At 46.0% G+C, this 18,383-nt stretch overlaps 1 protein-coding gene across 1 annotated transcript in view; it reads left to right on the top strand.

The window, feature by feature from the left end:
* LOC144828497 (uncharacterized) overlaps positions 1-18,383 on the top strand; it is a 63,909-nt gene that overhangs the window by 35,770 nt on the left and 9,756 nt on the right. The window lies entirely within an intron of this gene.

Genomic DNA, 18,383 nt, shown 5'->3' on the forward strand with positions numbered 1-18,383 from the left:
GCTGCCCTTGTTTATTCATTATTACTGTCACCTAGTTCAGATCGTTCTAAATCAGCTGTTGAGATTGCATGGGAAACGGACCTTAATATGTCTCTCTCTGTTCTGATGTGGGAACGTATATGGTCCAAATTGTTTAAGGTATCTCCTGCTGCTCGCATTACTCAATCGTTGTTCATTTATCATAGAGTTCTTATCACTCCTGTAACTGTTCATAAGTTCTCCGCAACATCCTCTCTAATGTGTTGGTCCTGTGCTAATGAAACTGGGTCACTTAAACATTTACTGTTTGAATGCTTTCATGTTTCATCATTTTGGAAGGAAGTTTGGGAGACCTGTATGCTAGTCTTTAATTGTTCTGCCCAGTTTTCTTTACAAGCTATTTTCCTAGGATCATTATCATCTGATGTGGATATTATCTCTTCTTCTGAGAGATTGTTGGACTTGTTTATTTCTCTTGCATTTAAAGTTATCCTATTATGTTGGAAAGATAATTAAAAAATTTCTATTCACACCTGGTGGAATTTTGTTTGTGATGAACATAGAATTGCTATCGCTTCGTCCTATTCCATTCCCCTGAAAATTAAATCTGATCTCCTTTGGCTCCCCTTTACCACTTATCTTTCCTTCAAATCTCTTCCTTGACTGATTCTCAGTTTTCCCACTTATTCTCCCCTTCTCCTCTCTCTCTCTTCTCTTCCCTTCTTCTGCCCTTGCTTTCTTTTCGTTCTTTCTTCTTTCCTCTTTTCTATTCTTCTAGTTTCTCCCTTTTCCCTTTTCTCTTCTCTCTATGATCATTTCTTTCTTTGTTTTTATTGCTCATGCATATGTTTCCATACCTCTCTTACTTATTTTATTGTTCCACTTTTCTTGTATAACATATGTATTGTATTTACTCTAAAATGCTAATAAAAATCTCTTAAACAAAAAATAGAATATCTCTGTCTGCCGATATTATTATTAATATTATTATTATAATTGCATTTATTGAGCGCGCAACTACCCGGAGGTTTCCCGGCGCTAATTCCTGGCGATATTCGTGTGCCTCTATGACAAATATTACTTTACCACCTCTCGATGATACTCCATTATTTATAAGTTTGTAAGTTATACTTTTTCTTACATTTACGGGATCAATATTGCATCCGGGTATTTTGTTGGAGACTTGTGTCGTCTAAAACCGCTTGAGCTACTGCTGCAACTCTAGCCCTCTCTTCTTCACTATTCGACATTTAGTTTTTTCAGAGCAAGTTTCAAGGAAACAAAGATTAGGTGCACAATATTTTGGAACACTGTATCCTTCAACTTTGAATAAACCAAGAACTAATACATAGGATTTTCCGTCCTACTCAGTTTTGGCAGATATTATATCCTTTTACCCACTCCAGATGTCTACTGGAGTATTTACGGAAAAAAGGGGTCTGTGCGAAAAGCACGACTGAGTTACTCTAGTATCTAGCGTTAAATTATCGCCTTACCAAACGTTGGGCGCCATGTAGTGTAGTTCCTATATTCCCAATAGGTTCTGCGCATTGGAATAATATATCCTATAGGTTAGAAGTAGGACTGAGGTCGACTAGGTCTCTATCGAACATATTAAACTTAATTGTGAGTGCCAGCTAGCTCAGAGGTCACTAGAAACTTTCTCGAATAAACAAGAAGGGATTAGTTTCTGACAACCGCTTAAAACATGACAACTTTGTTTCCCAAGAATAAGAAATGTATCTCTAGAGTTGCGGAAACAATCGATAACTATTTCACACAGTCAATTGTGCATGCTTCGTTTCACCAGAGGTGCAGAGAAATAGAGAGACGGGCGTTTTCAATATAAGTATTTAGTGAACAGTCTTTTTTCTCATGCAGAGGAAATGAACTGCTACAATCGTAATACTGGCTGCAAAGTACAATGCGCACAGTACGAAGAGTATAATAAAATAATACTGTAAGAGCATGGTAGGGTTTCTAAGCCATATAAAATAACATAAAATACATACATTAATAAATAATGTCTAAAAGTACTCAACTGGTGCTTCTAAAATACGCCTACCCCGGTGTACCTAACCTAGGTCTAGTACAAGGGAAGAAGTAAGTGAGGTGTAGCTTAAGTTTAGTATTTTTTGCCAAGAATCTATCCAAGAATTCTCTAAGGGTCTAATCAGCTCTGTACCTTGGTTTAGAATGGATGAGGTCTTGTATCTCTCTCTCAGGACTCTATTTCCCAGCAACCCGCAAGGGTAGCCTGGAAACACTGGAGCTGGATTTCTCGGCAAGAGAAAATACAGCGTCTCTCAGTGCGTCTGCTGGAGGGTCGGCTTCCTTCGGCGAGCTGTGTCGTGTAGGTAGATAGTGGAACTGCTCCAAACCACCGTGTGTTTGCCTGGGCACGTGCGGGCATATGTATACCTTGAAGGTGCCGAGTTTGACGTAAGGTTGGACATAATAACGTCATCAAAGACTCAGTTCTTTGAAACCTCCATGATTTCTTGGATAAATTAATATTCAAGCAAGGGGAAGTCCCTGACTGCTGAAGGTGGGTTTTCCCAAGAAATCGTTGTGGATTTTCGGAACTAGTGGAAGTAGCCATGCCGTATTTGAACTGCATAGGATAAGTCTAAATATGGTTAGCATTTCTATGCCTATATAAGGATAGGGTGATTTATACCTATATGTGGGCATGACTCGTGAATATTACACTAGGGTCCTAAATTCATATACAACAAAGCCCTCAATATTGTGAACACGAAGAACAACAGATAAAATCCCCCTCGAGGATAAGACGTACTATTCCTCTGTAAATAGAAATCTTAAAATAAAAGAACCAATTTGAGACGAACTCTAAACATTGTGGAATCCTTTGTTGTCCCGCTTACACTGAGATACTGCTTAAATGACACAGAGATATTGTACCAAATTGAATAAATAGCCATTGATAAAGATGGGACAAGGGGACAGTTGACAGGGCAGGATGTTATGTTTGCACACATTGGCCTACAGACACAGAAAACAGCATGTGTTACAATGTCCTACTTGTCTCTAAATATGTGGGCTGTGTCCTAATGAGCATTATGCTCTTCAGCCAGCACCCCATGTCCGTAGGACTTCCTGCACCTCCTGAGAATAGCAGAATTAGCACGGGGAGAGCAAGGATAGAACAGGGAATGTGAATATCCTAGCACGTATAATTTTTGTTAAAAGAAAATAAATAAGAAGAGGGAAATGTAGCAGGATCTATTTTTTACCCCAGGCCAATTCTGCCCACACCTGAGGCATGAGACCCTGATAAGCCCCCACCAGCTAGCATAAAAGGAATCTGTTAAATTGACCAACCTGTCCACGCTGTTCTTTTTCTATGAATAGGCCCCAAAGTGTGTCTCTCACACAATTTCCTCAGAGAGGCTCAGCTCCCCCGGGGGCCCCCACTCCCTCGATCTGCACTTCTTCTCTTACACCCACGTAGATACCGCAAGAATAGCAATACCGCAAGAATAGGGAACTTCCCGAGCTAAAAGAGACATCACGCAATACCTGATAGTTGGGGCCACTTGTCATCTGTCATCTTTCATATTATTGTATCTGTTGCTAGCTTTAATGTAACTAACACATGCAACCAATATCTTCCTAAATGTTCCGCTTTCTTATAAAAGTTTCCCTGAAGTGACGCAAATCCTGGTCAATAGATGTTCAATTTCGTTATGATTCATGGTCAAACATCCTGTGACCTTTTGAGAAACTTTTTGTAGTGTGGGTGGCACTTCTGTTTTCTTAAATATTTCCCAGAAGTGACCAAAATGCATCATGTCCTATAGTTCAAAGACACCTGATATGTCGTCATTTTGTGGTCAATGGTTCATCATTGAAAGAGTATAGAGATCTGCTCCTCAGTCCATTCGATGGACTACCCCGCTGCAGTGACCCCTTGGGTCACCTACGCCTGTGTTGTTTCCTTCAGCCCTCTATCTAAGCATCTTTGGCTGAAGCTCTGATTGTTTCTGGTACTATAAAATTGTCTCTTTCTCTTTCGTCTGCATTGACCTTATTCTAAAACATTATTGCAATTGCAAAGAAATAATGGTTGTTCCTCCTAACTTAACATGTGCATTCCTAGCATTATTGAACAGCACTACTTTGTTCAATCTATACATTCAGCCACTGGCTGCGGTCGCCAAAAAATGGGAACTGTCCATGATCTCATACGCAGACGGCTCGCAGCTAGTGGTTGCTCTGACTGATGATTCCACTCTGAGCGCCTCCAGGTTTCAGAACGGCCTGACGGCCGTCGCTACTTGGATGACTGCCAATTACCTGCAGCTATATGCGAGTAAGACAGAAGTTCTGTTAGTGGGGATAAATGCCAATTCCTGGGGTGAACAATGGTGGCCAAACACACTAGGGAGAATTCCGGACCCCAAAACAGAAGTAAAAAATCTCGGGGTCTGGATAGACTCCTCTCTCAGTTTTTCCACCCACACTAAATAAACAGCAGCTACTTGCTTTGGGCTCTTACGTGGTCTCAGGCCCATTCTGAAATTCTTTGACCCTCCTACCCACCAACTAATAGTGCTCTACCACCTACCACACTGCTGCAAGCGCGCTGGACTAGCGCTGTGGAAATTTTAACCTTTTGTTTGTTTTTGTCTGGGATTACCTTTGTGTTTTTCTTGGGTTTATATTTACCCTCGTTTTTAACTTGCTCCCTCCTGCCTACATCCCGCTCCCCTTACTGCACATAAAAACGGCACCTTTGTGCCTCCAAAGCACCACTACTTTGTGGGTCCGGGTCCTGGGTCTTCATTTCGGGCGCCATCTTTGATTGGGGCTTGGTATTCGGCGGCGGCCGCCATCTTGGAGCGGACTCGCGCGCCAAGGGCTCATTGGAGAGCCTATTTAAGGCGGTCCTTCGTGGGGCAGGGGTCTCTACCACCTACCACACTGCTGCAAGCACGCTGGACTAGCGCTGTGGACATTTTAACCTTTTGTTTGTTTTTGTCTGGGATTACCTTTGTGTTTTTCTTGGGTTTATATTTACCCTCGTTTTTAACTTGCTCCCTCCTGCCTACATCCCGCTCCCCTTACTGCACATAAAAACGGCACCTTTGTGCCTCCAAAGCACCACTACTTTGTGGGTCCGGGTCCTGGGTCTTCATTTCGGGCGCCATCTTTGATTGGGGCTTGGTATTCGGCGGCGGCCGCCATCTTGGAGCGGACTCGCGCGCCAAGGGCTCATTGGAGAGCCTATTTAAAGTCGCTCCCTTACGCGCAGCGGTACGCGCAGGTGGACGCCTTCCCTGTGCCTGAGTCGTGCCGGAGTCCTGCCCGTCTGCGCCCGTCAGCGTCCCGGAGGCGGCAGGGCGGCGGAGGACTCTGGTCAGGTGAGGGTAAGGATGATCCACTATTCCTCGGCGATTCTTTACGCTATGCGCGCTTCATCTAGCTTGTGTCGCTCTGTATTCCCGGGTCGTCACAGGGGGAAACGTTCCTGCCCGGCTTGTGGCTGGTCGCCCACGGGGGCACAGTGCAGTGTTATTAGGACACCCGAGGCCCATGTGAAACACCGCTGCTTGTTGCTTAACACTAGATCGGTAGCAAGGCATGCCCTGCACATTCACGATCTTCTTGTCAGGGAGAACCCGTTATGCCTGCTCCTGACCGAAACCTGGTTGGGAGAGGCGTCGAACCCAGATATTTTCACGGCGGTCCCTTCATCCTATAATATTTTCCGCCAAGACAGAGCTAAGGGTAGGGGGGGAGGAGTTGCTGTGGTGGTGAGGAAAGACATTTCCTGCTCAGTTCTTCCCGTGAACTCCATCGAGGGCTCTGAATCCCTGAGCTTTATGCTTAGACTGTCTCCTGGTCAAGCGCTTAAGGGATTGCTGGTTTATAGGCCCCCCGGCCCGGTGGGCTCTTTTTGGGACGACCTACAGATAGCCATCTCGGAGTTGGCTCTGTCTGCGCAGCATTGTCTGCTTGCAGGCGATTTTAATTTTCATCTTGATGTTTTGGACGATCCGGATGGGATTAAACTCCTAGACATTACATCTCCGCTTGGCCTAGCACCGTTTGTGCTAGGGCCTACTCACGAGAAAGGGCATACCCTCGATCAGGTGTTCTCTTCTGTCCCTATTGTTGACATCGTTGCACGGCCGGTGCTCTGGTCGGATCACTGGCTGATGGGGTTTTCCGTGTTGGAGAACGGGCGATCTGGCATCTGTGCCCCCGCGGTGCCCAGAGCTGCCTCGAGGCAGTTACACAGAGTGACGCCGGCTATGTTGGAGCAGGCGCTCACGGAACATCCGTGTTCTCTCTCGGGCGATCCGGAAAGAGACACTGAGGCCCTTCAGCGTTGGTTGACTGAGAGGTTGGATACTCTCGCCCCAAAGGTAACCCCCAGGTCCACCGCGATACGACAATCTGCGCCATGGTTCACCGAGGCGCTGCGTGTGGCTCGCAGCCAGTGCAAGGTTGCTGAGCGGGCTTGGCGCCTTCAATATGATGGGGAGGCTAAGCTCGCCTATAGGTCTGTGGTGAAGGCCTATCACCGGGCTATTCTTGGCGCCAAGCGGGACTACCTTGCCAGGAGGATTGCGGTGTCGGCGAACTCCTGCAAGGAGATCTTTACGATAGTGAAGGAATTCACGTCTCCGACCTCTTATTCACCCCCGCCTGTGTCACCTGAGGCGTGGGCGTGTGATCTTGCCACTTTCTTCACCAACAAGATTAAGGCAATTCAGGCCTCCTTCTCGGAGAGCCCAATGGAGGATGGTTGTGGCCCTGGGGCAGGACCTGGAACATCACCCGTGTCCATGGCAGTACTGGCTGACTTTCCACCTGTCTCCAGTGACATGTCTCGGACACTGTTGGCCAGCCTTAAGTCTGGCTCTCCACTGGACCCCTGCCCTGCCAAATTTTTGGCGGGCATGGCGGCAGTGGTGGATCCTTTGGTCAACCCGATCCTCAATGCCTCCTTGCGGGAGGGGATTGTTCCACGCACCTGGAAAAGGGCGATGGTGATCCCCCTCCTGAAAAAGCCTGGTCTTGATGCCGAGGTGTTGGCCAATTACAGGCCAATTTCACTTCTTCCGGCGTTGGCTAAGATCACGGAGAAACATGTCCATGGCGTCTTGTCGAGCTTTCTTGAATCCAACAATCTGCTCCATCCATCCCAATCCGGTTTCCGTCCGAATTTCAGTACGGAAACAGCGTTGGTGGAGGTCTCGGAGATCATCAGGGAGACCTTGGATGTGGGTGGCAAGGCCATGTTAGTCATGTTGGACCTGTCGGCGGCCTTCGATACCGTCCCCCATGAGGCGCTTCTCGCCAGGCTTCATGACATCGGCCTAAGGGGGACGGTGTTCAGATGGTTTACATCTTTTCTGGAGGGCCGCCGCCAGACGGTCTGGGTGTCCCAGAGCTCCGCCGAGATGCCCCCATTGGGAGTCGGGGTTCCACAGGGGTCTGTGTTGAGCCCAACATTGTTCAACATCTTTATGTCCCCCCTGGCGGCGGCGGTGGAGGCTTACGGAGCCCAGATCGTGTCCTACGCCGACGACACGCAACTCCTCTTCACATGTGGCAAAGATCAGCCATTTGATGGGGAGAGAATTCGGGATTGTCTGGATATGGTCTTCGGCTGGTTCCAGCGTAATAGCCTGAAGGCCAACTCCAGCAAGTCGGAGGTTTTATTCTTCGGCTGTGCCATCGATCCCGAATGGCGGCAGTGGTGGCCGGCTGCTATGTGCCCTCCGGCACAGTCCTCCACGGTTGCCAAGAACCTCGGTGTTAGGCTTGATAACAAGCTCTCTCTGAGAGCGCATGTTCTCGGCCTGTCTGGCACCTGTTTCGGTATTCTGAAAATGCTCCGCAAGTTTCTCCCTTTACTATCTGCGGAGCACAGACGGATTACAGTGCAGGCGCTAATCGGATCTAGGCTCGATTATGCCAGTGCTCTCTTTCTAGGCTTACCGGACTATTTGGTCCAGCGCCTGCAGGTGGCACAGAACTCTGCAGCCCGTGCGATCTTTGGTTTGCATAGACGAACACGGGCTTCTGGGCTGCTGCAGACGTTGCATTGGTTGCCGATCCGTAAACGGATTATGTTTAAAGCCCTGACGCTGGTGCACAAAGCTCTGTTTGGCACAGGTGCGGGATATCTGCAGAAGAGATTGGTTTTTTATCGTCCTGCCCGCTCTCTACGCTCTGAATCCCTTTTTACTGTTGTGGTCCCACAGGTGAGGAAGGCTCGTACGGGGGGGCGTTCTTTTAGCCTCAAGGCCTCCCAGCTGTGGAACTCGCTTCCACTGGTACTTCGCAGCACTCCCAACTTGCTTCAATTTAGAAGGAACCTGAAAACTTGGCTTTTTAATCTTTCTGTTTAGGTGGATTTTCTTTTTCCTGCTTCTGGGATCTGTTTTTCATGTTATGTTTTACACTGTAGCTGTTGTGGAAAGCGCCGGGACACTCTTTTAGAGTAGCCGTGCGCTATATAAACGCATTTTAACATAACATAACATAACATAACAATCGACTATTCTCTCTCGCTTGGACTATGCCAGTTCCTTGTTGCTAGGAGCCAACCAGGCAGAGATCAGGAGAATGCAGCGCATACAAAATGTGGCAGAAAGAATTCTGGTAGGTCTCCCTCGCCTCCATCCTACGACCGAGACTATTAGCAAACTCCATTGGCTTCCTGTGGCAAAGCGGATCCAATTTAAAGCTCTCGTCCTCTCTTTCAAGATTCTGAAGCTTTCTTCTCCTCCGATGCTCTCTTCGCTATTGATCCTGTATGTTCCCTTGCGATCACTGCGCGCGGAGGGTCAGCACTTAGTTGCTGTCCCTCTGGTGAAGCGCTCCCGTTTGGGCGGCCGCTCATTTTGCTATCTTGCCGCCAAACTATGGAACGCTCTGCCGTCCCCGATCCGTGGTTTGGAGGACTTGCTAACGTTTAGGAAGGCGATTAAGACCCACCTTTTCCTATAAAGTAAGCTCCTTATGTTTAGCTGTTGCTCTGCTGTGCTCTCAGTGGCGACAGGTACCCTCCTTGCCAGTGACAGCGCCGGGACGCCCCTTGGCTGGGGCAGCTGAGCGCTATACAAACCATGTAACATAACATAACAACATAACTTAACATGTGCATTCTTAGCATTATTGAATCTTAAAAAAGGTTCTTCTTTCATATAAATCAGAAAGCTATTTTCTCTACCGGAGAAGTGTGGCTCAATGGTTAGAGCGACAGACCCTGATGCAGAGGTCTAGCCCGGGACCAGGGTTCAATTCCCCGCCTCGGCGGGTCTTGGGCTAAAAAATTCCACGGACCCGATAATGCTCGCCTCGGTGCCTATTCCAATCATGGAGTCCCACTCTGCAACTCTGGGCAATAGCTTGCTTAATCTCCACAACGGCCCCCACAACGCTAAGGATGCCTGGCCTCCACCTTGGGGGTGCCCAGGAGTGGACACCTCACAGGGAAAGCCAGGATGGGTTCCACAGCAGTATTCGTACAAGCGCCTTGAGACCCTTGCGGGTGAGTAGTGCGCTATACAAGTATCAATTTACATTTACATTTACCGTTTACACGTCTATTTTGTGATAGTTTTGCAGAAGCACGCCCTAAAATTAAGCTGCCTTGGTGCAGTGCCTCAGGACAATGACATTTCACCCTTTCTTTACATTTAAATGTACTTTGAAATTGTAAATTCTTGCATGGTTAATTTACTCATTTAAGGGTTTGATGAATGAAAGTGCTACTTCAACGTAAGACCTTTGTTTCACATCTGTATTCATTACTTTTAGACAGACAGTGTTTCGGTGGCCTGTGACCACCACATGAGGGTCTATTTCACCCCTCAACACCCTTTTGCAACAAACTACCCCTACACATGTGGTGTCACTCCTATACTGCACCATCCAAAGCGACCGTGACTACGGCCTTCTCCCAGCCAAGGGTCGCTGGGAGGAGGAATTGGGGTCACCCCTCACTGAAGAACAATGGTCCTTCTGCTGTCTCCAAACTGGAACTATCTCCGCCAGAAGCAGATTGCGCATCATTCACTACAAATAAATTCACTGCCTTTATTACACACCAACACGCTTAAACCGTCTGCACCTTCATTATAACTATCAATGTGATCATTGCGGCTGCGCGGGGGCGGACTTGAGACACCTTGCCTGGGATTGCCCGCCCATACAAAGTTATTGGACAGAGGTCTTGCTGGCACTGGACCAAATGACTGGTCTACATATTCCTGCTGACCCCCTAATCACACTACTAGGGTGCACTGAGCCGCTCGCCGCTAAGATGCGACGCTATACTTCCCTGGCGCTCCTCCTGGCCAAACGACGGGTTGCCTGCAGGTGGGGAAGGGGGAGAGCCCCCAAGTTCGAAGATTGGCTACACAATCTTATCTATTGTCAAGAGTAATTACACGTCTACTCCAAACTCCTACCACCGTCCTCCTGCCCACGCGATATATGGGCTCCCCTTCAGACCTACCTCCTGGAGGACATCACCTCCAAAGACACGGCTACTGAGCCTTGTACCGGTGACGACAGGTAGAGATGTGAATCAATACATGTGAGAGCTTGAATAGATCAGAGTATAGCAGCCAATTTGGCACCAGAATGCAGGATAACATCACATACTTGATTGTATGTTCAGCATGAATCAGCGTAAATGGGCACCCTCTCCTCTCAAACGTGTATAAAGTAGCAATGTTGTTTTTCTTTATGTTCTATAAAAAATGTTTGACCTTTTAACGCTCCTAATTGAACCCGTCCCACCTAACGCGGCTGGCCCGAAGTGGTTGTAGGCAGCTTGCTGTGTAGACCCTCCCGGCCTATAATGCTTTGCAGAATAATACATCGCACTGCCGGCCCGCCAAGGGATGTAGGCATCATGCTGTGACCAACAACTTTCGACATCAATCAAGGTCTTTAAAAAGAAAGCAACCAAGTAAAGGTGCTAGTAGCCATGGGAGGATACAAATGGCTACATGCCCATACTAAGGAGGGACTAATAAGCCTCATAATGAATCAGGAGCCAGCATTTACGTAGGACAAAGAAACAAGCCAATCAAAAATAAGGGCGGGGGATTGAGCGAAGCTTCTCTACGAACCTTACAGAACTACCACAGATCTCCGCACAGCAGCAACTGCACGCTGGCTCAGGATCGACCTTTTGAAGGACTCTACTCGTTCCAGAGGAATACTTTTTCCTTCCCAGTGCCGCTATCATAACAAAGGTTTATCATTTGTTAACAAGCAGACCCAGTTCAGCCTTGAATATTGAACAAGATCCAATCAAGCGCTGTAGGGCCAGCGGTGTCCTGGCCATCAAAATCGCATCATCTGCATAGAAGAGAGCAGGCCGCGATAATCCACCTGCTGATGGAACATCTCTGCACTGCGCGGTCTAAACTTCATTACAGTTATTGGTGTACAAGGAAAAAAGAATTAGGGCAAGGACACACCCCTGTCGCACCCCCTTTTCAATTTTAAATATTTCCGAACATTCCTCCTGTTTACCAAACCTGACTACTGCCACAGTCTCTCCATATGTCTCCCTAATAAAAAGAATTATTGAGTTGTCCACGCCCATCGACTCCAAAACAACCCACAATTTTGAGTGGTTTACGTAGTCGAAGGCCGTGGACAAGTCCACAAAAGCCAGATAAAACTGGCCCTTTTTTGCACAAACATATTTTGCTGCAGTAAGGGTGAATTTTGTCCGTGGTCGATCGTTCCCCTCCTCTTTCTAAACCCGTATTGTGTCTCAGCTAAAACATTATTAACAAATTCCCACTCCTCCAGTCTATTTAGGAGCAATCTCCCCATTAGTTTGGCAGCGATATCCAGCAGGGCGATTGGGCGGTAATTTGAGGGATTCAAGGGATCTCCCTTCTTATATATGGGGATAATCACGGATTGTTTCCAAGATACCAGGGGTCCCACTTTGGAAACAATTAAAAACTTGGGTCAAGAGCAGGCTATTGAGAGAGTGCAAGCTCAATTTCCTCTAATGAGAATTCCATCCCCAGATGGGCAGTCATCAAGTCCTAAGGTTTGTTGTAGCCCTATCCTTCTCTACATTAAAAATGCTCTGGAAGTGAGACCCCCAGGTCGATTGATCTAAATGAATATCAAGAGAGGGGCCGCGCTGATCCTGCCGAAAAGGGGCATTTACCACCCTCCAAAATGCCTTGCTATCTTTACTCCTCGAAGCCTCACACAAATGTACCCATGCTTCATCCCGTAAATCCTTTTTTCTCACTGCCCTACCTGTCTCATAGTCTCATAGCTTCCTTATCAAATCTTTGTTTCTGGGACTTGTTTTAAGAGCAGTGTGAAGTTCTTTGGAGGCCTTTGAGAAATTTGTCTCAATCCCCTTATCGTCAATGGAGTGTTTCTTGTAGTTGGATGCAAAAGATTTGAATTTCTAGATGTTTACATTTTACTAAATGCTATAACTACTTGATGACTATCAGTGTTGGTGTCTAAGCAGGATTCACTGTCAGGTAACACCTCCTTTGCAACCTTTGGGAGGAAGGAAATAGGGTTAATTTTCTCTCAGTTAAGAGTACATCCATTTTCCTACTCAGAATCGGTTTTGGGGTAAATATAGAGCTTGACTTAGCAGAAAGAGGCCAAACAAAACAAAAAAAGAAGGAAAGCATGATCACTGAACTCTGTCAACTCGGCTATGGAGGACTTAATACATCTCTTAAAATTAGTCTGAATAATTGTACAATCAGATGTCGAGGTAACTCCTGTCATTTGAAAGGTGGGGAGGGGTTGACCAGTCATGGGGTGATACAGGTTTATTATTACTAGGTCCCAAGTTAATGAAACACTGTTTGAAATGTTTCCGTAGTTATGATGCATAAAATGGACTAGCAATGAATCATTAGTGTCAGTCACCCCACAAATACATTGTTCTGAATTGGGGCTACAGTAAACATGAATATCCCGAGCTCAAATAAAAAAAATTGAAATTGATTGGTATGTTAACAGAGTTTCCAATATTCCTGCCAACTCATCTGTCACCTGTGTAGAATTCTTAAAATTATTATTATAAAAATGAATGCGTAACAAATCAATTTTCCCAAAACCTTCAGCCACGATAACATGAAAATGGGGCGAGTTATTGATAAAGGTCACCTTACCTAGGGTGATCGTGTTTGCTACAATTCTGAGTAAGCCCCTTTTAGATCTGCCTGCTGCTGATGGAACTGCTGGCGTAACAAAGGAGCTGTAGCCGTTTATAGACAGACTGCTCTGTCCAATTTTCCTTAAAGCAGATAGTATCAGAATTCTTAAACACTTTATGCGAATTTTGATTATCCTTTTTGTTTTCATAGCCCGCTATATTCCTAGAGAGAAACTTTATATCACTTAGGGACTCCTGCAACCAAATCGCTGTCGGTACTGGTGAGATGGATGATGTAGGGTCTATTGGTAAGGATGTAATACTGCTTAGTGGATCTAAAATAACCAACTGAACACTCTCCACGGGTACCAAACCAGAAACCATTTGAAAATCGTTATAAAGAACAGACTGAGGAGGCAAATAATTTAGTGGAAAGATCAGTCAATCACATGCCTCCATATCGTCCAACAATAGGTACCTGTTTGATAGGGCAAGGGCATCAAAAGTCACCTGCGCAGGCTTATGACCAGTTCTCACTAGAGAAAGGACCTGAGTGAGTACGGTGGAACTACATACTGGTGCGGACCTATAAAAAAAGCCAAACGAGACTGCATAAATCTGAGAATGGAGTGAAGGGGCAACCGGTAAACTCCCTAATGGGTCTCTCACTAGCCATTCATTATCAAAGGTTAAAATAACCAGTCATTATTGGTTGTTTTTACAACAGACCCAATTCATTGCGTTCTTTTGGCCATTATCAAATGATTTTGGATGAGATGACCGTGATTAGAGTTTTGAGTCATCCAGTGTCTTGCCTTGGCCATCAGCTGAAGTGAAGATTTTCTAAGATTGGGACGTAATAAAGGCACATTGACTAAAATTTGAACATAGTGACAAGCTGCAGGAGGGAAGTTCATGTATTGTTGATTTGGTTTGCTATGGGCCTGAGTAGACAGGAGATTTACCATAACCTGTGGTCTTGATAAGTCGTGTGATTGCCCCTTACGCATAGAATCTTATATGGTCACCTGCGGTGGGCAACACCTAGGGACCAAATCTACATGGTCTGGACCTATAGGATCCCTGCTGGGGGCCAACTGATTTTCAACACAAGGATGACCAATAGAAGTAGAGGGTGATTTATCTAACTCACGACCAAGGATCATGTTTTCACAATTAAAACGTAAATTATAACTTTCACAATTATAGTTTTTTAAGAGTTTTACAGACATCAGAGGGGATGACCTTAAGTGCAATCTATAGAATCTAAACGGGCATAGATTGGTTGCAAAAGTTGTTTAAAGTTATCAAGATGATCACACCAATATGAGGGAAATGTAGTCTCTGAAAGTTGCTGGCTATTCATACATGTGGAACTCGCTGGTATAGCGGCCTTTCTTATCTTGTTGGCAGGTCACATGGAGGGCAGTATCGCATAACCTCTTTTTCATTTACCATTTACGGAGGTAGCGTCAGTCGGTTTCCCACTAAATGTAGAGGCAGGCTGGGAATGTTCGGGGGTTGGTACAGAGACTGCCGGCAATTCTGGAAGAGAAACCCCATATAGTTTCTTTACACTGCCTTTATTTGGAGAAACAACTTGATTAGATGACTGCCCTGTCCCTGACCCCAACGAAATTCTCTTTTCTGAAAGTACGATTTATCGATGTTGCCTTGGCCAGAAAGGTATCTAAAGAGGTAACTGTTACCGCCTCTGTTGCTCTCAGCTTTTTCTTGCCCAAGGTGGGCCTGTAACGGGGGAGTGTAGAAGTTAGAGGGGGGGCCCAGCCCAGCCTCCTCCGGGCTCTGACGGGCATGGAGGGTCCGCCCTTGGCCCGAGCGAGGCCCATGCAGAGGTACCACACTGCTGCCTATAAGCATCTCCGGGTGCCGGAAGAGTGATGCTTTGTGCAGTGGAGCATGGGGGCTGTAGTTCATGCCCTGGCTCTGCTCCGATGCAGCCCCCACAGCGGGACCTAACTGCTGCCTTTAAGCGGCTCCGGGTTATGGTAAGAGTGATGCATCGTGTGGTGGAGCCTTGGGGTGGTAGTCACTGCCATGGCTCTGCTCCGATGCATCCACTACAGTGGGACCTCACTGCTGCCTTTAAGTGCCTCCGGACGTGGGAAGAGTGACGTGGCATGCGGTGGAGCCTCTGAGCTGTAGTCAGTGCCCCGGCCTTGCTCTGATGCATCCCCAAGGAATCTCTAATAGAATGCTCTACCTTGCACTCACTTCAATTGTCCAACTTAAGAATAATTGGAGACTTGAATCTTTTCTTTATCTTGATCCAATCAACAAGAAAGAAATCCAGGACTTTACTAATGACCTGGCCACTTTCCAATTAGCTGAGTTAGTAAAACATTCAGCTATGAGGCCGGCCATCTTCTGGAACCTTTTTTTTCCCAACCTGGCCACCCTTCAAACTGCTCCCCCTGTTCCAGTGACCTGATCAAACCATTATATGGTGCCTATGACCATTGATACACCTAGCTTTGAAAACAACATTACCGGTAACCCCACAATGAGAAAGCAGTAGCATAAACTGGACCCTTCTGCCTTTTCAAGGTTTATCGAAAAGAGTGTGCCTCTATTAGACTCCAATAGAGAACGGGCGGAGACTTCCACCAAAGCATGGAAATATTCTCTATTGTGAACAACCTGATTAAACCCACCTCCACTCCTGGATTAGCAGAAGCTTCTAACAGCCACTGCAGCAAGCTTGGTCAATTATCTTTATCTTTACTTTAACAGGGGTGAGAAAACAGTCAAACCTGTCTCTCTTGATACAGTGACCTACCACTCGCAATGGGCTCCCTTGGACCAATTGGCTCTACTTGACGCAGATTCTATTTCTACCTTAATGCGTCAAGTGAAATCTGGATCTCCGCATGACCCATTTAAACCTGATTATATTTAAAAATCTCAAGAGAGTGTCACACCCATATTTCTAGAATTAGCCAAACTTGCTGAGCAGTGAAGAAGTATCAATATCATGGGAACACGCCAAGGTTACCCGTCTTCTAAAAAAGCCTTCGCTAAATGCCACTCAGCCAGAAAACAATTAACCCATTTCTCTTCCGTCGTTTCTGTCCAAGGATGAGGAGAAACATGTAAACAATCTCCTAACCAAAATATTAGAACAATATAAAATATTAGATTGTTCCCGAAATGGATTTAGAACATACAACACCGAAATTGCTCTTTTAACAGTTACTGAATCCTTTTGCAGTACTGCAGATGCCGGCAAATTTTAGGCTCTGATACTCCTAGATTTAAGTGTGGCCTTCAACCCTGTCTCACATGCAATAATATTAACTCGCCTCACTGACCTGGGGATACAGGGCATAGGTCTGGCCTGGTATACCTTCTTTTTAAAGGAGTGGTCTTTTAAAGTTATACCCCCCTTTCGTCTCATCACAAAGAGGACTGGCTCCTGGCATCCCTCGGGGTTCGGAGCTCAGTCCTACCCTTTTTATTATTCACATCAGACCTCTGGCGGAGGTAGTGAAATATTTTGGAATATGGCCAAATGGATGCACGACAACTGTTTAAACTGAACTAAAAAAACAAAGATCCAAGGAGTACCCAGCCTTGCTGCCTGGATGCAATTTTACATGCCCTCCAGAACACTACGCTCCACCAATCTATACCTGGCCCACATCCCTCGTCACAGCAGAGCCAGAACTGGAGGTTTCTCCTTCCATGTCTTAGCTCCGACCCGATGGAATTCTATGCCTCCTAACCTTAGAAAGCTTTTCCGGAAACAGTGGAGGACACAGCTCTTCTCCATCTAGACTGACGGTTGTGCCTCTCTGCCACTGTGTTTCTTAGGATCCTTTTCTGTCCCTTGATGATATTGTCTGACACGTGGACCCTCACCTTCCCCTCAGGCCAGGCAGCCTTCAGGTGTTGCAGCAAGGGCCTTTATCATCCGCAGTATTAAGATATAGTGCACACCAATTCCCAGCCCAGTAAAGGCCTGAAACAGACCCAAAATGGAGCATGTACCTGCATGTTCGCCTCCTCTGTTTGTGCCTCATATGTATCTACCTGTGCACTTCCTCCGTTTTTATGTCCCGGGCAAGCTTCTCTAAAGACGCTTTTGATCCTTCTACTGCCAACCATGGTATTTGTCTATCAGATCATTACCTGATGTCTGTTGTGTTCATCGAGTCACTCCGCTGCCTTAGCCGTCAATGAACCCTGCTGAGCGAGTACACAGGCATAAGGGAGTATGGAAGGTGATGAACAGGGAGTAAGGTTAAGCTGATTTTAAGAAATTCCCAATGGTGTAAAATGCTACACTCACCTGAAAGCAATGGACATCTTGTTCCACTCTGCCAATGCTCCATCCCTGACCTAGCACCAAACGAAAGACATTAAGTCAGATACCATGGTAAGGTAGAAAAAGACAAAAAGCAGACACGTATTGGCAGCAGAGATATCGCAGGTATATTACTGGTTGTGATGGAATCTCTGCAATCTTCCAACAAATACTTGAACCTTCCCCAGGAATGTGGCAAAGATAACTTAACAAACAGAAAAGTAAAGACAAGAGTTGGAACTTAAGCTTCTCCAGTGTAAACTGGAAAGTACTGTCAAGAGGAGTGTGAATGGAGCTACATTCGTTATATACTTCCTGAAGCGTTACCATTATTATATACTTCCTGGACCGTTACCATTATTATATACTTCCTAGAGCGTTACCTTTATTATATACTTCCTGGAGCGTTACCTTTATTATATACTCCTTTATTATATAATTGCTGGAGTGTTACCTTTATTATATACTTCCTGGAGCGTTACCATTATTATATTCTTCCTGGAGCGTTACCTTTAATATATACTTCCTAGAGCGTTACCTTTATCATATACTTCCTGGAGCGTTACATTTATTATGTACTTCCTGGAGCGTTACCTTTATTATATACTTCCTAGAGCGTTACCTTTATTATATAATTCCTGAAGCGTTATATTTATTATATACTTCATGAAGAGTATTCTTTGTCATGTAGCCTTGAAAGTGTTACTGCTGTTATACAATTCCTAAAACTGAAGTGACAGCAACACATCCTGAACCATCTCTTCTTACACAATCCCTTCTAGTTTAACCCCTTCGCCGTGGGGGGAGGGAGGGTGCACGCAGCGCCACGGTGCTTGTGACGAGCTCCGCTTGTCACGCTGCACGGTGGTGCTGTGCTCATGACGAGCTAAGCTCGTCATGGCCACATCCGTTTCCGTGGAA

The sequence above is a fragment of the Lissotriton helveticus genome, chromosome 1_1 (assembly GCF_964261635.1).
Source record: "Lissotriton helveticus chromosome 1_1, aLisHel1.1, whole genome shotgun sequence".
Taxonomy (NCBI): Eukaryota; Metazoa; Chordata; class Amphibia; order Caudata; family Salamandridae; genus Lissotriton; species Lissotriton helveticus.